Genomic DNA, 23441 nt, shown 5'->3' with positions numbered 1-23441 from the left:
TTCGCAATGTCTGGAAACATAGCTCTGCATGCAAAGAATTATTTGGTCCATGGTATCTATAATGCTGATGTCGAGAATTTCTGCTTTAAATAAAACTGCCAAACAATGTTCCCAAGTAGTTGTATTATTGTATATCAGCAATATATGACAGTTTCTATTTTTTCCACCTACTCTATAAAATTTTATATTATTAGTCTTAATTTTAACCATTCTAGTGGTATCCTATTTATGGTTTTAATTTGCATTTCCTTTATAACTAGTGATGTGTTGAGCATTTGTTCATGTGCTTTTTGACCATTCCTTTATCTTTCTTTTTCCAGCTTTGAGATCACTGACATAATATTGTGTAAGTTAAAGGTGTGCAGTGTGATGATTTGATATATGTATATATTGTTAAATGATTACCACAATAAGGTTAGTGAACACATTTATCTCACATAGTTACCTTTTTTCCTTGGTGAGAACATTTAAGATCTACCCTCTTAGCAACTTGCAAGTATACAATACATTATTGTTAACTATAATCACCATGCTGTATATTAGATCCCAGAACCTACTCATCTTAGAACTGGAAGCTTGTATCCTTTGACCACCATTACCTGTCTTCCCCCCAGCCCCGCCCTGGCAACTAGCAATCTACTATTTGTGTGAGTTCAACTTTAGATTCCATTTATAAATAAGATCATACAGTTTTTGGCTTTCTGACTTATTTCACTTAGCATTATACCCTCAAGTTTCATCCATGTTGTCACAAATGGCAGGATTTCCTTTTTTATGGCTGAATAATATTCCATTGTACCTTTATCTCCTGATTTCAAACTATATTACAAAGCTGTGGTAATCAAAGCAGTTTGGTGGTGCTGGCAGAAAAACAGATACATGGGCCAGTGGAACAGAACTGAGAGCCCAGAAGTAAACCCATGCATATACAGTTAAGTAATATTTGACAGTGGAGCCAAAAATACTCACTAGGGAAAGGATAGTCTCTTCAATAAATAATGCTGGGAAAACTGGATATCCACGTGCAAAACTGGATATCCCCTCACTTAGATCACTCACAAATATTAACTCAAAATGGATTAAGGATTTAAGTTTAAGACTTGAAACCATTCAACTCCTAGAAGAAAACATAGAAGAAAAGCTCCTTGACATGGGTCTTGGCAATGATTTTTTGGATATGACAATACAGGCAAAAAAAAGCAAAAAATACACAGGTGGAATTATATCAAACAGAAAAGCTTCTGCGGAGTAGAAAGCAAACAAACTCCCACAAAAACAAAGCCGACAACAAAATATAAAGGCAGCCTATGAAATGGGAGAAAATATTTGCAAATCATATATCTGAAAAGGGGTTAACATCCAAAATATTCAAGGAACTCATACAAGTAAATAGCATAAAACCAAAACAATGTGATTGAAAAAATGGGCATAGGACTTGAATAGACATGTTTTTTCAAAGACAACATGCAAATGGCCAACAGGTACATGAAAAGGTGCTCCATATCACTAATTATCAGGGAAATGCAAATTAAAACCACAAAGAGATATCACTTTACACCTGTTAGAATGACTTATCAAAAAGACAAGAGATAACAAATGCTGGTGAGGGTATGGAGAAAAGGGAACCCTTGTGAGCTGTTGGTGGGAATGTAAACTGGTCCTACCACTATGGAAAACAATGTGGAGGTCCCTCAAAAAATTAAAATTAGAACAACCATATAATCCAGCAATCCTATGTGTGAGTATGAATCTAAAGGAAATTAAATCTCTACATCGAAGAGATATCTGCACCCCCATGTTCATTGCAGCATTATTTACAATAGCTAGGATATGGGAACAACCTAAGTGTCCTATATCTTTTCAGTTTATGTTCAAGTCTTTTGCCCAATGGGAAAACTGGATTGTTTATATAATCTTGTTAAATCCCTTTTGAGTTATATCTCTTGCATGTATTTTCTCTCAGTCTGTAGCTTGCTTTTCATTTTCTTTGTGGTATCTTTTGAATTCCAGAAATTTTAAACTTTGCAATCTAGTTTATCACTTTTCTTTCTTCTTTTTTTTTTTTGGTGAGCAAGTTTAACCCTGAGCTACCATCTGCTGCCAACCCTCCTCTTTTTGCTGAGGAAGATTGGCCCTGGGCTAACATCTGTGCCCATCTTCCTCTACTTTATATATGGGACACCTGCCACGGCATGGCTTGATAAGCACTGTGTAGGTCTGCGCCTGGGATGCGAACCTGTGAACCCTGGGCTGCCAAAGCAGAGCACGCGAACTTAACCACTAGGACACTGGGCTGGCCCCTTTATTTCTTCTTTTGCTAGTGCTTTTTCTGCCCTCTGAAGGCTTTGCTTATACCAAGATATCATTAAGATACTCCTCTTGGTTATCATCTAGAAGCTTTGTAGTTTTAGGTTTTATATTCTATAGGAATGGATTTTTAAATATATGGTGTGAGGTAGGGATCAAGATGTATTTATTTCCACGGGAATTTTTGGTTCTTACAGACTATTTGTTTAAAAGGCTATCCTTTCCCCAATTAAATTACTTTTTCTGCCTAAACTCAATTGATCTATTTTGTGGGTCTGTTTTTGGACTTTCTATTCTTCTCTCTTATATCTGTATCTGTTCTTGTTGCCAATATCACACTGCCTTTAATTACTATAGTTTTGTAGTAAGTCATGGAAATAGGTAATGTAAGCCCTTTAACTTTATTCTTCTTCAATATTGTTTTGCCTATTCTAAGACAATTGAATTTCCATATAAATTTTAGAGTATGCTTGTCAGTTTTTACAAAAAATGTTGGTATTTTAATGGTGATGGCATTGATCAGTTTGAGGGCAATTGACATATTAAGTCAATATTAACAGTATTGAGTCTTGCAGGTCATGAACACGGAATGTCTCTCCATTTGTCTCTTTAGAGCTTTAATTTCGGACAGCATTGTTGTATAGTTTTCTGTTACAGACCTTACAGAGTTTTGTGTTTCTTTTTAAGTATTTTATGATTTGAGACTTTATTTTTTTAGAGTAGTTTTAGGTTCACAACAAAATTGAAAGGAAGGTATAGAGAGACTTCCCATATATCCCCTGTCCCCCCCACATGCATAGACTCCTCCAGAATGATACATTTGTTAAAATTGATACCTACACTGACACATCATAATTGCCTAAAAGTCCATACTTTACATTAGGGTGTAGTTTTGGTATTGTACGTTCTGTGGTATTGGACAAATGTATAGTGACATTTATCCACCATTATAGTATCACATAGAGTATTTTCACTGCCCTAAAAATCCTCTGTGCTTTGCCTATTGTAAATTTCTTTTTAAGTATTTTATGGTTTTTGATAGTAACTGGTAATTGGAAAAAATTATTTTTAAATTGTTGCTGGTACAACAAACTTAGAATACAATTGATGTTTGTATTTTGATTTTGTATCCTGCAACACTGATAAATTTACTTGTTAGTTCTATTAGGGTTTCTTTTTTGGTACATTCTTTAGGATTTTCTGCATAAACAATCCTGTCATCTGAGAGTAAAGACAGTTTTAATTTTCCCTTTTCAATCCATATGTGTTTAGTCATTTTTCTTGCCTACGGCAATGGCTGGGACATCTAATATAGTGTTGGATAGAAGTGGTGAGAGTGGACATTCTTGCCTTTTCCCTGTTCTTTGGGAAAATGCATTTAATTTTTCACTGTTAAGTATGATGTAGAGTGTAGAGTTTTTATTCCGTTTTGCCTACCCAAGGTTTGTCTTAGGTTCACCTAGGCATTTGGATGAGGAAGAAAGACTGATTGCCCTACTTGGATTCAGGGCAGCTGCAGGTATCCCTTTTCTTTGGGAGCCTTTGCTGCATTCCATGGGTTAATCTTGGCACCTCGCACTTCCAGGTGAGAGTTCAGGTGCAAGGAGACAAGATCCACATTGAGTGGGAGGGGCGCCATACTAGCTTAGCTAGTTATCTATCTGGTTATCTCATTAGCTAGATGTCTTTGATCAAATCAAGACAGTTCTCTTCTGTTTCTAGTTTTGAGTCCTTTTCTTTTTTAAGTTATGAATGGGCATAATTTAGTCAAGTGCTTTTTATACGTCCTTTAAGATGATATACAGTTTTTGTCCCTTATTTGGTTAATATGCTGAATTACATTAATGGGTTTGCATTCTTGGGCTAGACGCAAATTGGTCTTTCTGTATTATCCTTTTTATATATTGCTTGGTTCAATTTGCCAATATTAAGAATTTTTGCATCTGTGTTTATAAGTGATATTGATCTGTAATTTTCTTCTATAATGTCGTTAGCAGATGTTGGTGTCAGGGTTATGCTTGCCTCACGAGAGAAGTTTGATATTTTTAAGGTTATTGTTTTACCCTTAAAGTGATTGACAAAATTCATCAGTGAAACCAGTGGTGCCTGGAGAACTTTTGTGGGAAAATTTTAAATTATGAATTTAATTTCTTTAGTAGATACAGGGATATTCAGATTTTTTCTTCTTGTGTTAGTTTTAAAAAAAAAAAAACAACAGTTTTATTTATTTATTTATTTATTTATTTTGTGAGGAAGATCAGCCCTGAGCTAACATCCATGCTAATCCTCCTCTTTTTGCTGAGAAAGACCAGCTCTGAGCTAACATCTATTGCCAATCCTCCTCCTTTTTTTCCCCCCAAAGCCCCAGTAGATAGTTGTATGTCATAGATGCACATCCTTCTAGTTGCTGTACGTGGGACGTGGCCTCAGCATGGCTGGAGAAGCGGTGCGTCAGTGCACGCCCGGGATTCGAACCCGGGCCGCCAGTAGTGGAGTGCGCACACTTAACCAGTAAGCCACGGGGCTGGCCCCTTATGTTAGTTTTAATTGGTTTTGTTTTCTGGGTATTTGTCTATTTAATCTAAGTTGTTTTGGGATAATCTGGGTAATTTCAGTTTACCTGTTTTCAGAGTCACTGATTCTTTTTGCTATCGTGTCTAATTTCCCGTCAGTTCTATCTGATAAATTTTTTATTTAGGGCATTTGGTTTTTGAAATCTGAGATTTCTGATTTTTCATTTGATTATTTTTTTCCACTGTTTCAATCTCTATTGAAATAACCATCCTTTTACACAGTAAGTCCATCTTTTCTTGTAGGCTCTTTTATATATTTGTTATAGAAAATCCTTGTCTATTCCAATATCTGGATCATTTGTGGATTTTTATCTATTGATGGGTTTTTCTCTTGACTATCAGCCACGTTTTCCTATTTTCTTCATGTGTAATAATTTTTTATTGTATATCATACATTCTAGACACTGTTGTAGAGACTCTGAATTTTGTCGTCTTCTTCTGAAGAGTGCTTTGTTCTATCAGGAGGTTAAGTTTTTGACAGATCCCCTTGAAATTGTGGAATCTTCATATTTGGCCTTATTAAGGAAGTTCTATTTTGGTTTCATCCTTAGTTTAAGGAGAAATTCCTTAGTCCTGGGTCCTCTCTATGGTTTCAGTGGAAAGTCCAAGGTTTATACCGGTTTGGTGAAACTCATACTCCAAATTTTGTCTCTTTCTTTGAGCAGCAGCTGAGATCTCTACTCAGCTCTGTCTTCCAGCTGTTGTTTCTTCTTCAGTTTTGTCGCTTACATATGCATTTCAGCTGTCAGCCAAGGATTTGAGAAGAATTATACACAGGTATTTGAGCTATCCTCTCTGTGGCTCTCTCTATTTTTGGATTTCTCTTCTTAATTTCTAGATTTTCTGGGTCTGAGCTACATGTTCTTGACTCCTCAGTCTAATAGACAGTGGCTTTCTGCTTTAGTGCTATAAGTCCATATTGGGTAAACTAGGAATCTCCTCAGGGGAAAACTATATAAGTGGTTTTGGTAAGGAGAATGCTAAAAATGGCCCCTTAAGATTTCATACCCTAGGGCCGGCCCGTGGCTTAGCGGTTAAGTGCGCACGCTCCGCTGCTGGTGGCCCGGGTTCGGATCCCGGGCGCGCACTGACGCACCGCTTCTCTGGCGATGCTGAGGCCGCGTCCCACATACAACAACTAGAAGGATGTGCAGCTGTCACATACAACTATCTACTGGGGCTTTGGGGGGAAATAAAACAAATAAATAAAATCATTAAAAAAAAAAAAGATTTCATACCCTAATGCTGGCATCTGTGAATATGGTGAGACATCATCCCTGTGATTATGCTATGTTTTATGACACAGTTGACCTTAAGATAGGGGGATTATCTTGGGAGGTCTAACTATTCACATGGGATCCTTTAAAAGCAGAGTTTTCTCTGGATGGTGGCGGAAGAGGAACTCAGAAATTCAAAGCACAAGGAGGATTTGACATGCCATTGCTGGCTTAAAGATGGAGGGGGCCACATGAGAAGGTGGTCTTAAGGAATTGAGAGAAATTCTTGGCTGATAGCCAGCAAGGAAACAGGGCCTTCAGTCCTACAACCACAAGGAGCTAAATTCTGCTGACAAACTATGTGAGCTTAGAAGCAGACTTTTCTCCAGATGTTCCAGGCAAGAACTTGGCCCAGCTGACATCTTGATTTCAGCTTTGTGATAACTGTGAGCAGAGAACTTAGCCGTGCTGGCTAGATTTCTAACTCACAGAATTGTGAGCTATTAAATGAGTGCTGTTTTAAATGGCTTAGGTTTGTGGTAATTTGTTATGCAGCAATAGAAAATTAATACTATGGGAATTTCACCCAGCATGATTTCTTTCTTTCTTGATAATCCCCTTCAGTTTCTGCCTGATTTTGGTTGCCCTCTAGTGCCTTCAGAGAGTCGTTTAACATGTTTTGAGTGGAGTTTATAATTGCCATCTGTGGGAGTGTTGTACGAACTATTTTGCCATTACTGGAGGTAGAACTCCATATCAATTTGAGGGTTCCTTTTTCACTTAAAAATTATTTATGTAGTCTTCATATTAGTTGTACAATATTTCATTGTGTTGGAGTACCATTCTCTAAATGTTAGCTATTTGGTTGTTTCTTATTTATGCTATAAAAAAGCTACAGAGATATCTTTATGAGTCTGTGTTATCTTTATGAGTCTGTGTTTTGGTTCTGTTGATTTATTTACTTAGGATAAATTTTGGAGTAGAATTCTTGGGTTAAAGAGGTTAGAGGAAGTAACCAAGTCTCTGAGGGGAGATGTGATATGAGTTCACATTCTGATATGCTACTTAACTAGCTGTGAGACTGTGGCAAGTTAACATGTTTGAGCCTCATTTTTATCTATGTGAAAAGCTAAGAAAATCGATCCTTTATGGTTGTTTGAAGATTAAATTATATGGTTTATAGAAAGCACTGGGAATAGAGTGGACACTTTAATGGTAGATGAGGAGATGAAGATTTACGATAGCTATTGATGTGTTTTGCCATCTTCCTTTCCAAAAGTAAAATGCCAATTTACAGTTGGGATTGCTTTTTTTTAATAGGACTTCTGTGTAACTAATGACACAAAGAGGGACAATTACAGATAGCAGAGCACAGTGCGGGGTACCTGAAGTTAAATATGAAAGAATAGACTTTATAATACTACCATATACATATTTGATGCTGAATCAGGTCTCCAAAAGATAATTGTCCTGTTCTCCTGAGTTTGTGCATCAAAAGGAAATCCTTCTGAGATGACTTAGAGGGGTGGTTTCTAGGTACCTTTTTTCCCCCTCTGTGCTTCGGTTTATGTCTAGTCTATTTGTTTAGGCCAGCAAACTGTATTATCTGGTTTGTTTCCAGTGTAATTGCCATTTGAATAATCAAGCGTTCCAAAAAGCTTTGTATTGGAGGTCTTCATCAAGTGCTAATTGGATTTGTAATTTTACTAGTTTACCACATCCACTGTAAATATGCTTCTCTCTGAGTCCCAAGGGTTGCTATTTTATTACAAGGCATTGCAATAACATATTCTTAGTATTCTACTCAAGCATTTTATTAATGTAGATGCCTGGGTTATATTGTTGCAAAGTGTTTGTTGTAGACAACTTGCTCTCTTTTTTTTTGGATGGGGCAGTAAATAAAGGTACTTAATTTACATAGGCCTATTAAATGAAATTCTCAAGAGGAGAAAATAATTTTAAATGCAGTTTACAATGTAGTGACAGCTGATCCACTTAGAAACAAGCTCATTTAGTAGAATTGGATTGAATGAAAAAACTTTACAGTTTCGTAACATTATTGTTTGTGATATGTACCAAATGGTTTTTATAATATTGAGTTGCATGAAGAGATTAGCTCCATTTCTATTGACCCCTTTTCTTCTTTCTTCTTACTCCCAGAAGATAAAAGAAGAAAGATGGTTTTTGTTTTACTTTCCAAAATGGTTCTATCAATTTATAGTTGAAATGGCTTTCCTTTAAAAGGGAAGCAAAGAATGAGCTGCAGTTATCAGAGGTTCTAAAAGTATAGTTCAAGTTGCAAACCAAAGAATCAGCTCCCCCCATTGTTTGTTTCCTTTCTTGGATGAACAATTTGCAGACATTTTTTTAATTCCTGGTAGAAATAAAATTAGCAAGAGCGTTTGCATAGGACAACTGAATTGCTCTGTTTTTAATATCTATTTAAGAGTTTTTGAAAGCTGTTTCTATAGTATTGTAAGGACTTTGTTTCCTTGGGCCATTGGGAGTTAGGAGCACAGCCATCAGAAGAGATTATTCTCACACATTCCTCTTTGACCTCCATAAAGGTGCATTTTCTCTTTGAGAAAGCCACTGGCAAATTCAGCTAATGCAGAACATGGAGTTCATTTGTTTAAAAGGTGTCAGCCTTAGAGTACAAATATAACACATCAGCTCTTCCAATTAATTTCTCACAAGCTCAGGCGATGACTCCGGCCGGTACATCAGATTGTGTATGGTATAGATATGGGCCTTGGTTAGCTTAGAAACCATCTTTTTTCTTAGGTTTCTGCTTAGGAATTGTGATTCTTACAGGTAATTCTGCAGAAGACTTTCAGATTTGAATTTGGATGTAGAGGACCCACCCACATTCTTCAGAGAAAGCACAAACCTAGAATTTTTCTCCGATGAATTCATTCTGCAATCATTTTTGAACACTTTCTGGATGTGGCTAAAATGTATATGATCAGTTTTTCTCATCTGCAATTAAATTCTAGTTACACTATTTCTAAATCACTTTAGATTCTGCAATTTCATTTCTCCAGGATCACTTTCTGCTTGTTTTTGTTCAATACATTTTATTAATCTGCTGTAGTGTACCTTAGACTACTCTTCATGCACCATATTATCCTCATAACTGCTATTTTTTAATATGTTCTTACATTACTTTTATGAAAGCAATTAATTTGGCTAGTCTGATGGAGAGAACTGAAGATTCTTTTGCTCATCAGTACCATCATTAAAGTTATAAATGAAAACTTTTTATAGTAACCTGATTTGCAATGTCTACCAGCCAGTAGTAGGCTTGGATCAGATCTTCCTGACAGTATTCAGAGTGTGAATAGGGTGGGGGCAGACCCTTGGGAATAGAAAAGAATCCAACAAAAGAGAGGAGTAGGAGGAAAGCCAGCGAGAGAGTATCAAGAAAGGAAGAGTAGTCAGTGGTATCGAATTCGGTCTGACTGGTTAATTAATTTCTGCTAGATCCATCCCCTCCTTCCTGCTCAGTGAAGCCTGAGTTTAGGTCATTTCTCTATTCTTCACACATATGCTCTGTCTGGAATATCTCTTTTCAGTGTCTACAACATTGAGTTCCTGTTAAACCTTTAAAACTGAGACTATTCATCATTTCTTTGAAACCATTTCCTAGCTCCCATTCCTTATGATTTCCCTCTATAACGTATAGGCTTCTGTCACGGAACTTATTTACCACAGTATTGGAATTGTCTCTGTGACAGTTTCTTCCATTAGACTGTGAGCTTTTTAAGATACGGACTGTTTTAATCAACCTTGGACATCTAGTGCCTAACACATGGTCTGGCTTTAATGGAAGCTTAAAAATAATCAAAGAAATACACAGTCTTAAAAGGGATCATTAATTTTAGCAATGAGGCAATAATTAGTGACCTTTTCCAGAGCAATTTTAATCAAGTAGTGAAGGTGGAAGCCATATTGAAGTGGGTTGATAAATGAAGAGATGAGTGGGCCACAATTCAAGAAGGTTGGCTCTAGAAGGCAGGGGGTGGGAGTGGGGGCTGTAGCTGGCAGGGAAAGGAATATATGGTAGAGTCTTATACTGGATGTAAGAACTGGGAGATGTGAACATATTTAAAGGCCTAAGGGAAGGATCTCCTGAACCTCATTGAAGACAGTAGGGACAGGGAAATGCTGCAGGTTCAGGAGGAGTAGGAAGGATCAAATCCAGGGTATAGGAGAGAGGTGAGCCTTGAAAGTGACAAGCTGTCCACATTCCTTTGAGAACAAAATGAAGAAAGGTCTAGATAATTGACCTAGAAGTGAATTTTGGAGCAGAATCCTTAATTTTTTTAACAGGATTCATTCGCTTTACTTTTTCTCATAGCAGAACTATGTGGTGACTACAGCTGGAGCCTGGGTCTCTGCACAGAGACTCTGATATGGGTCTTTATGAGATGGTCAGTGAATTCCTGATAGGGAGAGTTGGTGAACATGGTCTCTTTGCAGAGATTGGGGGTGAGACAGCTCTAGGTCTTGGAGATGGCATCAAAGGTGGCCTTGGTGAAGTTGACCAGGATGGCATTGCAGCCCCTGGCTGAAGTGTGGCTGTCCTCTTTACTGGCTATCAGCAGGAGCTTCTTGGGCACAGAGGCCTAGACAATGCTAGTACTCCTGGGGGTGAGGATGAGATGCGCCAGCACAGAGCTGCCGGTCACAAGGGATGGTGTAGGGCTTGCTGATCTTGTTTCCCCAGTAGCCTCACCACACTGGAATGATGGAGAGCTTGGCCAGGATGATGGCCCTGCAAGTGGTATTGGCCACCTCCTTGGAGCACTTAAGACCCACACCGACATGTCTGTTGTAATCTCCCATAACGACAAATGCCTTGAACCCAGTCCACTGGCCAGCATGGGTCTGCTTTTGCATGAGTATAATCTTCAAAATCTTTCTTGAGGGACACCCTTAGGAAAAAGTCCGTGATCCCAGATTGCTTGTTGGGCAGGGAGAAGAGAGATCTCCTTCAGCAGGGACTTGATCTTCATGTCCTTGATCAGGCGGCTCAGCTTAGTGGTGGGGGATCCACTCCTTGTTCTCAGCCTTGCCTCTTCAGAAGCCACCTTGGCCTCCTATTTCAGGACCCCTGGGGCTACCTGGCCATCCCGCAGCACCGGCGTCATCTGCTGTTATGTGCTTTCTCAGAAAAAAACGCAGAATTCTTTAAATCAGGTGCTTCCTCCTCTTGTTGTACCTTAAATCAGAGCCAAAGTTGAGTATCCACCAACAGCACAGGATTGGTGGCAGTGGCTTTTGGTGTGTTTAGGTAATTTGAATTAGCAGAACAAAGAGGGAAATGTCATCTGTATATTGTTTTATTGTAGTTTTTGAGAATGTCTTTATTTCAGACTAATATTATAGGTATATCTGGGAGATAGCTCTTAGAACACTTGTGAAAATATATGTGTGAGATGATATTGTCTTATATACTACTGTATCATTCCATTTCAGAGAAGAACCTCTAGTTATTTGGAGAGGCAGTTGAGCAGAGACATACCTATCTGTTCAAATGTTCGAAATTATATATATTTTATAAGCTGCAGGAAAAGATCTTTTCATGTACAGTGAAAAGACATCATTCTTCGCTGGCTCCTGTAAAATTGGCTTGTCCTCTGTCAGCAGAATGGCTGAAGTTCTGCTGCTTGTTTATAAAGTCAAACTTTTATCCTGAAAATTGTGTTGCCAGGTGTAATATATAGCATACTTTTCATTGTAAGTAACAAAAAATGCAACCGGAAGTGACTTAGAGAATCAGGAAAATTTGTTAATTTATGTAATGAGAAACCTGCGTGCAAGAGTTCTAGTGTCAGTTAATTCAACAGTGTTGTCAAGATCAAGGGTCTATCCATCTTTCTGCTTTGACAACCTTAGTTCCTATTGAGTTGACTTTTGTCCTCAGACTTGTCCCCTAATGATTAAAAGACACTATAACTCCAGACCAATTAAATGAGAATCAGTGGGGGGAGGGAGGGAGTCCAGGCATTGGTCTTTTAAAAGTTCCCGGATGATTTTATCATGCAGCTTGCTGGCACTGAGAAGAGAGTTACACCAAGTAAGATTTACCCTGGGGATATAAAACCCAGCTCCTCTGTACCATAGCCCATAGCATATTAAAGTTATAACAAAACAAAAACCCACTATGTTTTGAATTCATGTGTGATCACTATTATCACTTAAAAAAGAGCTGTATAAATTGTTCCTACCCCTCACCTTAGAGATACATCTCCAGATAGGCAGTTTTATTAACCGGTGAACTACAAAGAGAATGTTTTGGCTAGGAAGGAAGCAGGAGTATTAAAGCACACTTTTCAGGCATTTTGTGTGCAGATAAATATCAATCTTTCAGGTAAATATAAAGTAGTGCTCTATGTTGACTTGTCTCAGGATTGTAGCCAATTCTTGATTAATCAGAATTGTCTCTTCTTCATGGGTTATATAAAATGTGCTCTTTGTTGTGGCTCTCTTCCCTGTTTTTTATTTTCAGATGTATTCTGTCTTCACCAGTGTGTGGCAAAACAGAGTTTATTATTGTTCCTCCTAAACTTTGTGTCGCTTAATGGCATCACCATTTTCCAGAGGATCCAGGTTTACCCAGGTGCAATGGTTGCCAAGACATTTCACTTGTATTTGTGTAGTGTCTCCAGCAAGCTTGTTTTCTCTTCACTCTTGCTCGCAGACTGTGCCACTTGAGAGTCTTTTTTGCTTTTGACTCTTGAAATACCACCTGAATAGATCCTCCACCTCGTCCCTCCGCCCACACTTTTTCAGTCTCTGTGTTCATTCCTAGTAGTGTTTCTGGAGTTACTGTCCTAAAATATAGATGGGGTCATGTTGTTTTTGCATTGCCCTAATGACTACCCCTTATCTACAGAATAAAAATCCAGTGTGAAAGATTGTCTTTTATGTTCCGTCTCACACACTCTGCTTTATAATGTGACTTTGGTACTCCTCCTGTGAAGAGGTAGGGTCTATGTCACTCCACTAGAATCTGGGCAGGCTTGTGACTATGGTGGAAGAGACACTAATGTGATCTCCTAGACCAGGTCATAAAAAGTGATAGGGCTTCTGCCTGTACTTCTTGGGACACTCAATATTGGATCTGAAGCCACCGTGCTGTGAGAGAGAGCCCACCAAGACCTTCCCTGCAGCTCTTCCTAAGCTCCCGGCTGACAGCCAGCACCGGCTTGCTGCTGAGTGAGTGATCTTAGAAGTGGATCCTTCAGCCCCGAGTCAAGCTGTTCCAGTTGATCTGCGTGGAGCAGGGATGAGCTATCCCTGCCAAGTCCTGCCTAAATTGGGAAATGATGAAGAAAAAACAAGATCTGTATTTAAAGTGACTACATTTTTTCTTTTTAAAATTAGCTTTAATGAAGTATAAGGTACATGAAGTGAAATTCAGTACTGCTCAGTATACAATTCAATGAATATTGACAAGTATTGGTGGTCTTTTCACACTACCACAATCAAAATAGAATATTTTCATCAAAGTTCTCTTGTATACCTTTGCATTCAGTCCTGTTACTAGCCTCAGCTCCTGGTAACTGCTTATCTGCTATGTATTATGAGTTTTGCCTTTTCCAGAATGGAAGACTTGTTTCTGTACTAGTTTTTGGCTATTATAAATAAATCTGTTATGAATATTCAAGTATAAATCTTTTTGTGGATGTCGGTTTTCGTTTCCCTTGAGTAAATACTAAAGTATTTAGTAGTAGAATGGGATTGCTGGGTTATGTGCTAGTGTATGCTTAATTTTTTAAACTGCTAAACTGTTTTCCAAAGTGGTTTTCCCAGCGATGTATGAGAGTTGCAGTTGCCTTGTGTTTTTGCCAGTTCTTGTTATTGCCATCTTTAAAAAAAAGTGTTTAGCCCTTCTCATGGGTGTGAAGGTGTCTCATTGCTGTTTTAATTTGTGTATCCCTAGGGACTAATGGTGCTGACATCCTTCATGTTTTTATTTGCCATTTGTATATCTTCTTTTGCTGAAGTGTTTATTGAAATCCTCTGCCATTTTTAAAAAATTGGATTATATTTTTAATACTCAGTTTTAAGATTCCTTGTGTATTTGGGATATAAGTTTCAGATGCATAGTTTGTAAATATTTCCTCTCATTCTGTGGGTGTCTTTTCACTTTCTTGGTGGTGTCCTTTGAAGTACGAAGTTCTTAATTTTGATGGAAGTCCAGTTTATCAATTTTTTATTTTGTGGTTCATGTCTTTTGTGTTTCATCTGCAAACAAAACAAAAACATTTGCCTAAACAAGGTCACAAAAGTTTTCTCTTATGTTTTCTCCTAGAAGCTTTATATTTTTAGCTCTCTAATTTAGGCATATGACCCATTTTGAATTAATTTTTGTGTATGGTGTGTGGAGAGTTTCAAAGTTCATTTGTTTGCATATGGATATCACACTGTTTGAGCAACATTTATTGAAAAGACTACCTTTTCCTCATTGAATTATCTTGGTACCTTTCTTGAAAAATCAGTTGACTGTATTCATATGGGTATATTTTTGGAGTGTGTCTTCTGTTCCCTTCATTATCTGTCTATCCTTATGCCAATATTATACTCTCTTGGTTACTGTAGCTTTATAGTCAGTCTTGAAATCAGTTACTGTAAGTCCTCTAACATTTGTTCTTTTTTCAAAGTTTTTCAAAGTATTCTAGCTTCTTTGCATTTCCATATATATTTTATAAGCTTTTGATTACTATGAAAAAGATTGCTAGAATTTTGATGGGGATTGTATTGAATCTGTTGATCAATTTTCCGACAAGAATTTCTTGAAAATAGTAATTTTTCTGATCCTATATATCCATTTATTTAGTTCTTTAAGCAGTATTTAGTAGTTTTCAATGTGTAAGTCTTACATACCTTTTGTTAAATTTATTTTTTGCACTAACGGTGGCAGGATAGATAAGGTTCGGTGACTAAAGAAAATCAAAGGCTGCAAGAGGACAAGGCTTACAAATATATTGCAGGGAAAGGATGCAATATAGCAACAGGATTATAACATTAAAGATACATGTTGCAGCCAGAGGCTCCCTCATAGCAAGGGGTCTAGAGGGGCTAGGTGTGACCTCTGTTCCCTCTGTTGGTCGTATGGACACACTTTTTCTCTCAGATCAGATGCTACTGATGTGTGCACAAAACTATGGAACTCCAAATGGAGTCTGGACTGGTACTTTTTTTTTTATCTTGTTGGTCATATAAGCATAGTCTTGCATGTAACCAGCCCAGTAGTAGAGCCCTGTGGGGTGTTTCACTGAGACCAGATACACCAATCTCACTTATCAGCAAACATTGCTGACAGTCTAGTATATACTTTCCAGAAACTCACCTTGGACCCACCAGTACAAAGCAACACTATCAAGCAGTGCATTTCATGTCTTGACAGGGGTCAGTGCCATGCAGATACATCTTCACTTCAGCAGAGCAGCTCAGGCTAATTTCAGGTGTGCCAAAATTAATCCACATCCCTAAATAATTTTCTTTGGTCCTATTATAATTGGTATTATAAAAAAATTCTATTTCCAATTGTGTATTACTTTTATATGGAAATAAAAACATAGTTTTTGTATATTGACCTTGTATACTATGACCTTACTAACTCACTTATTAGTTTTAGTAGCTTTTTTCTAGATTTCTTAGGAATTTTCACATTGTGAAAATCATGGAGTCTTTGAATAAGGATAGTTTTTCTTTCTTACCAATCTGTATGCCTTTTTATTTCTTTTTTCTTGCCTTATTGCATGGGCAAAAAACTCAAGTACAATGTTGACTAAAAGTGGTGACAGCCTTTTTTTTAATGATCTTAGAGATAAAGCATTCATTATCTCAGCATTAAGTAGGATGTTGCCTCAGGGATTTTTGTAGATGTCTTTCATCAAGTTGAAGGAGTTCTTTTTCCTTCTGTTCCTAGTTATTATTGTGAATAAGTATTGAATTTCATCAAATGTCTTTTTCTGCTTTCGTTAAGACAATCATTTGATTTCTTAGGGGAGGATGCTTAGTCTGCTAATATGGTGAACTCTATTGATTTTTTAATGTTAAGCTAGCTTTGCATTCCTGGAGTAGACCTCTCTTGACCATGATTCTTTTTATATATTTCTTGATTCAATTTGCAGATATTCAATTAAGGATTTTTACTTCCATGTTTATGAGACCTAATAGTCTATAGTTTTCTTTTTGTCTTTGTCTGGTATGAGTATCAGGGTAATGCTTGACTCGCAGAATGATTTGGAGAGTGTTCCGTTTTCAGTATTTTGCACAAGTTTGTGTAGCATTATTTATTTCTCAAATGTTTGGTACAATTCTCCAGTGAAGCCATCTGGCCTGGCAATTTTCTTTGTGGGTAATTTTGTAAGCTACAAATTCTTGTTCTCTAATAATTATAGGAATATTCAGGTTATCTATTTTTTCTTGAATGACCTTCAGTAGTTTGTCCCTTTCAAGACATTTGTCCATTCTATTTACATTACTGAATTTGTTGACATAAAGTTGTTAGTAATATTCTCTTATTAGCCTTTTAATGTCTATATGATCTGTAGTGATATTCTCTCTCTCATTCCTGATATTGTGAATTGTGTTTACTCTCTTTTTTCCTGATTTTCAGGAAAAAAGCCTTATCAGTTTTACAGATCTCTTGTATTCTAGTTGAATGAATACTTTTGTTTTACCCCTTCATCTCCCAGCAGACAGTATGCTTTTTGGGACTACAATTCTTATCCATCTTTTCCACAGAATCTTTAGTTAAATTGGACACAGTAACAGTGGATAAAGATCTTGGAAGTTGGCATAAGTTGATTTATTCTTCTGGTAACTATCTCATATAGAATTCAATAGTAGGGGCCGGCCCCGTGGCTTAGCGGGTAAGTGCGCACGCTCTGCTGCTGGCGGCCTGGGTTTGGATCCCAGGTGCGCACCGATGCATTGCTTCTCCGGCCATGCTGAGGCTGCGTCCCACATACAGCAACTAGAAGGATGTGCAACTATGACATACAACTATCTACTGGGGCTTTGGGGGAAAAATAAATAAATTATAAAAAAAAAAAAAAGAATTCAATAGTAAGTTAAAAAGGCATAGAGAGAATTCTTATCATCGAGGATGGCAAATTTAGCCTTTTTTATAAAAACATTGTGTCTATAATGTGGTATAAATATTTAAATTTTATTATGATTCACATTCATGTTAATATGCTTTCTATGATTCTGGTCTCATTTTCTTTTGGTATATAAAAGGAGAAGGGCTTGTTAAGTACCCTTATCTGATTTAGGACTTTCTTTTAACCTCACTCCAAGCCTTTCTCCCATGCTGCAGTGGAGATGAGTGCAAAGGTATCCACACTAGGATATAACAAAATAGATAAATGATTTCTATTGCGAAAAGATCCACTCTAGGAGATAGAGCTCTATCTAGTACATATGGGCTTACCTTGCACATTTAACATATGACTGGAGTTATCACAATTTTATTTATAAAATCTTTCAGAATTGCATCTATTATGTAATTTGTAAGGAGAGCTGTGTCATTATCATAGTAGCTCAAATTCTGGGGAGTGTAAATGCTCCCATTGTGCTTGACCAACAGCAAGTAATAGAACAGTGGTTATTTGCTGACCGTTTCAGATCTTTTTAGATGAGGAAAGGTATAAATAAATAAAGCAATTCTTGGATTCCTGATAAACGGCCTAGAGGCTAAAGAGGAATAGAACGGCCTCATTCTACATCTTGTGCAGTTTACTGCCCCTTTATCTGCTTGCTCAGCCACTCCTTAATAATGATCCCAAGGGAGCAGACTCAGGCTGCATCCTTTCTCTTACCCATGCTAGAAACCTTAACAGCTTTATCTTTGCTTGCTTGAATTCTTATTTCTTTCAATTTTTCTAAACTGTTTCACTTGACTCCCTACTTCAAACTCTCTCTCCCATCTAATATATTTTAATATGTTCATGTGATATTAATCTTGCTTAAAAACATATCAATTATATCACTATTTTGCCCTCAAACTTTCAGTGCTTACAGAATAAAAGACTCTAAACTTTTAGTCTCCAATGAAGGTTCTTATAGTTTCACCTTCCTGGGACATGGACTCATCCTCAGTTATTCAGCATTTCAGTTTCAAGGAATTTATTGGATCTCTCTTTTTTTTAAACTTCTTTGTTTTTAGTAATATTTTAAAACTCACGTAACATAAAATTTCCCATTTTAACTTTTTTAAGTGTACAGTTCACAATTAAGTACATTCATACTGTTGTGCAACCAATCTCTAGAACTGTTTCATCTTGCAAAACTAAAACTCTGTATACTAATTAAACAATAACACCCCATTTTCTCTTCTCTCCAGCCATTGGCAACCAACATTATACTTTGTTTCTATGAATTTAACTACTCTAGATACCTCATATAAGTTCAGTCATACAGTAATTGTCTTTTTGAGACTGGCTTATTTCGCTTAGCATAATGTTCTCAAGATTCATCCGTGTTGTAGTATGTGTCAGAATTTCCTTTCTTCTTAAGGCTGAATATCAGATCTCTTTTAAGAGCAAGTTTTTTATGGAAAGAGGATTGAGGATGTTAGAATATTAAATATGTGAGAAGAATTACTATAGTTTGCAGATAGGGTATGGGAGAAAAAACAGATTCTGGGGCTTCTGAAGTTTCAGTTTTGCTTAGCTTTGCTTGTGTCACATAGCAGAAAAATATGCCACTTGTGCGTAAGGATTATTTTGAGTTAAAGGCACATAAAAAAACAGCAGATGCAGGAAGGTCACTCTACCCTTGCTTTTTCTTCCTGAAAGCAAGAGCTAAAACTCCCATGTGAAATGTGGGAAGACATTCTTATCACTAGAGATGGGGAATAGAGACTGGGAAAGATCTGTACAGACCAACCTTGTTAAATGAACCCTTACCTTCCTAGTCACTTTCCCACAATTCACTGCTCTAGCCCAACCTCTTTGTCTTGCCACATCTGCACAATTACTGCTTTGTCCAACCTCATATGTAAGCTTACAGCTCTAACTGCTTCTTTGGGTCTTCATTTCCCTTCCGTGTACATAAAAAATTACTAAATAAAATTTGTATGCTTTTCTCCTGTTAATGTGTCTTATGTCAGTTTAATTCTTAGGTCCAGCTGGAGACCCCAAGAGTATAGAGGAAACATTTTCCCTTCCCTCGACTTGTTTCGCATTTACTGAGTTGCCTCTAAGTATTTAAATACTGCCTGGGTTTTCATAATGTTTTTAAAGTAAAATCCTATTTCAGATTCAGTTTGTTTCTAATTAATAAGCATACTGATTCAGTAACTATATCTTCTATGTTAGGAATCTCTTTTCTTTGCAGTCTTTGTGATATATATGTGTTTTGTTGTTTTTTTTCATTGAAAAGCTGTTAAAACTAATGTAACCCAGAACTCATGGTAACCCAGATGATCTGAAAAATAAGATATTTCTTTGGAGTTCTTTTAATCATTGATAGGAATGTGTATGACAAAGTTTACTTTTCTTGTTATATAATAAAATATTTTTGAATTTATAAAAGTTCAGGCTCCATGTTGGACAGAACTTTTTTTCCTACTTCCTGTATGGTAAATTTGATAGTCTCCTGAAAGGATTAGTTCTTGGCCTCCATAAACCAGAATCATCCTAAGAAGCTCTTTGGGGCAAATCTGATCACTGCACCCCCAGCGTATGCCCTTACCCTTTTCTATACGTGAATTCCAGTGTCCTTAGCATGTCATACTAAGTGCTTTCCAAACCGATGCAAAACTAAATCTTGTCCTGTCTCTTGCCACACTCCAGTTGTCTCCTCACTCACTTTCACCCTTGCCTCCATCTTCACCAAATGACTTAGAATTCTCCAAATATGTCATATTCTTTCCTTGCCCTTGCACATAAGATTCTCCCTGCCTGAGATACCCTATTCTTGTTTCTCTATATCTGGTGAAATCTCACTATTTGATTGAAGCCTTTGTCTGCCAAGGTTCCTTATCTGAACCTCAGAACTCAGTGATTTGAGAGACTGTTGCTCAATTTTTCCAAGGATGGTACATGAATATCACCATTCTAGATGTGTAAGAGCGGGGCATTAGGGATTAATTTTCTTTTGAGACCCCCACTAAAAACATCTAGTCTGAGTTTGTTTCCTTCTGTTGCCCTTGCACAGATTTCACACTCCTCTGGGACATTTGTCACAGTATAATTATTTGTATATTCAGCTTTTCTATTTAGGTTGGGCATCTAGTGAACAGAGTGTCTGTCTTATTTATCCTCACTCTCTAGAACTTGGCCTGATACAGAGTTGCTGTTCAATAAATATTAGTGGACTGTAGATAGATACAGGTACTGAGGATTATATTGACTTCCTAAAAGTAGTTCAGCTTCATTTTTTATCAGCGTGGCTATAGACCACATTGTTCATTCCCTTTTCTATCGTTTTTTTGCATTTGCTTTCTTCCTAAGGAGGAAGGACCTTAATTCCTTGATATTTACTACCCTCTTCTCCAGTTGTCTATATGTCACACTTCAGCAGTTTTCTTGTTCCTTGTGGATGCTTCGCCTGCCTTAAATAGAGTAAATGCTCCTAGTGAGAACCTGTTGGTATGGATTTTTGGAACCTCTAGTGTCAGATTTATAAGAAATTACATTCTTATTGATTAATTGACAGTTACATGGAAAATTATATGAGGTGATGCTTTTGCCTAATTGGGCAAATATGGTTGAATCAATTATTTGAATAATAATGTTGCTTTTGTAATATTTATAGTTTGTGTGTTACCTATTCCCATTTTCTCAGTTGATAATTTTCACTGTACATGATTATACTTATCCTTTGATGTTTCCTCTATAAATTGATTTCTCATCCAGGTGATGAAGGAATTTTCCTTCATTCTTTTTTTTTTGCTGAGGAAGATTTGCCCTGATCTAGCATCTGTTGCCAGTCTTCCTCTGTTTTATATGTGGGTCACCGCCATAGCATGGCTGATGAGTGGTGTAGGTCTGCACCCGTAATCTGAACCCTTGAACCCCGGCCACTGAAGCAGAACGTGCTGAACCAAACCACCACGCCACAGTGCTGGCCCCTGCTTCTTTTTGCATCGCTATCTGTACAGTATGTGGAGATGGAAATGGATGTTAGTTGTTATTTGATGTCATTTTGTCACCTATATGCTTATGCTCATAAAGAGTTAATTCTCTGAATTGGCAGAACCACAGACTATGCTGAAGTACCAATTCTCAGACTCTGGAAGATGATAGTGTGTCTTCTCTTCATAGAAAAGACCCTGTAGTTGTTAGGTAATGTACTTGAGAATGTTGGAATGGGTAATTTGAATGCCGGAATGTGATTTTGTTAAGAAGATATTTAACTAGATCATAGTTTTCTAAAAATATTAGAATAAAACCAAAAAAAATCTTCACCTCTCCTTACCTGCCTAACCCAAGAAGAGAAAGGACACATTCACTATTTTGTAAACTGCTATAGAATCAGCAGTAGGTTTATGTTCTGTTGGCTTATCTTTCTTCTCTCTTTAAAGCTGGAAATGTGTGCTTTTTGAATGCGTTTAGAAACATGTTTTCAAAGTGTCTGAACTTGTGAAATGTTAAACTATTCCAAGATTGGAAATAGCTGGCGTGTGTAGAGAAACTAGCATCTGCTGGACTAGATGTCAGACCTATGAATCCTGGATATACTATGTTCTGTTTTCTGACCATAGGCAAATTTCTTAACTTTTTATAGCCTGATTTCTCTTGTACTCTGTTGTGAAAAATCAAGGAAAAGCATAAATGGAAATATTTATAGCCTATATGGTAGAAATGTGAAGTGGCATTAGTTTCTGTGTTTGATTGATATGGTATTACTAAGTCAGCTCCCATTTTCTCCTGCGTGCATACGTTCTCCATGCTCTTCTCACCCCTTTGTAATGCATCTAACCCCAAAAAGCAGTAGCACCTTCCCTCTTAGAAAAAATTTGAGTGTTTTTTTATGTGCCTGATAGTGCTGAATAAAAGCACACAACTAGTAAATAGCAAAGTTAGAATTCAAATCCAGTCCCTTTTTCTCCTGAGCCTGTGCCATTAACCAATATATAGGCTATCAACTATCAACATTCTTTTATCATCATTAACAGTAAAATGGTGATCTTGAGAATCTTATTATTTAGAGATAGCTATTAATTAAAAGGGAGCTGTGGGAACCTTGAAAAAAGAAAAGTAGAGAAATTCTCATTGGGAACCTTGAAAAAAGAAAAGTAGAGACATTCTCATCGTGGCACTGTTTTTGTAGGTTTATTTGTAGTCAAAACCTGAAAAATAGAATCAATGTGTGTGGAGTACAGTGTGACCTATCGTGGCTGATCAAGTGGAACTCATTGCTGCTCTGTTCAGAAAACTCAGAAATGTGTGTGGGTGAGTCTGGAACATTCAATTAATAGGGCGTTTATGTGGTTTAAAATGCACTAAATCCAATAATATTATAACTTGAAAGATGCCGGGCTTTTTTTTTTTTTTCCTTCTTTAAAGCAACCTTTTAAATTTTTATTAGGCCTCTTTTGTTTATGTAGCAGAAAGAAGCAGCATCTGATTTCTTTTACAAAATTTATGGTTATGAAATAAGAGCATATTATTTCCCTTCAGGGATATGTCATTCTCTCGAATCTGGTTCTGTCACGCTTATAAGAAGTTGCTTTTCTTTTGTAATTTTCTGAAACTTTATTCTCTATGGTTTTGTTTTGTTTTTTTTTTTTAGATAATTAAAAGATTCCTAGAGGGCTGGCCCCATTGCTTAGCGGTTAAGTGCGCGCGCTCCGCTGCTGGTGGCCCGGGTTCGGATCCCGGGCGCGCACCGATGCACCGCTTCTCTGGCCATGCTGAGGCCGTGTCCCACATATAGCAACTAGAGGGATGTGCAACTATGACATACAACTATCTACTGGGGCTTTGGGGGGAAAGTAAATAATAAAAAAAAAGATTCCTAGAGTTACTTGCTTAAATTGCATGGAAGGAGACATGGATGTACTTTTATTTTTATATGTGCTCTTTAAAGGATGCCCCCCCCTCCCCATTAACAAAGTGAATTTTTGAATGAGAAAGTGCTGACGTAGGATACTTACTTCATGAATTTATCTTTCCAGACTTGAAATTTAATTTTATCAATCCCTTATACTTGTATATAGATACAATGCCTAAGTACTATCAGCAGAAGCAACCTATAAAATTGGTGTCTGTACCTGTATCATTTTTATAAATCTAACATGGGAAAAAGGATTAAACACAGTTCCCAGAAAAGGCCATCAGATTTTAATTTATTCTATAGAACTAATACTCCA

At 37.1% G+C, this 23441-nt stretch overlaps 1 protein-coding gene and 1 pseudogene across 2 annotated transcripts in view; one reads left to right on the top strand and one right to left on the bottom strand.

The window, feature by feature from the left end:
* The window catches only part of DDX10 (DEAD-box helicase 10), a 286412-nt gene that overhangs the window by 102801 nt on the left and 160170 nt on the right, over positions 1–23441 (top strand). The window lies entirely within an intron of this gene.
* On the bottom strand, positions 10463–12908 carry LOC131408150 (small ribosomal subunit protein uS5-like; annotated as a pseudogene).

This window comes from Diceros bicornis, chromosome 7 (assembly GCF_020826845.1).
Source record: "Diceros bicornis minor isolate mBicDic1 chromosome 7, mDicBic1.mat.cur, whole genome shotgun sequence".
In the NCBI taxonomy this organism is placed as follows: domain Eukaryota; kingdom Metazoa; phylum Chordata; class Mammalia; order Perissodactyla; family Rhinocerotidae; genus Diceros; species Diceros bicornis.
The sequence above is the reverse complement of the archived record's forward strand: the minus strand, read 5'-3'. Positions and strand labels throughout refer to the sequence as shown.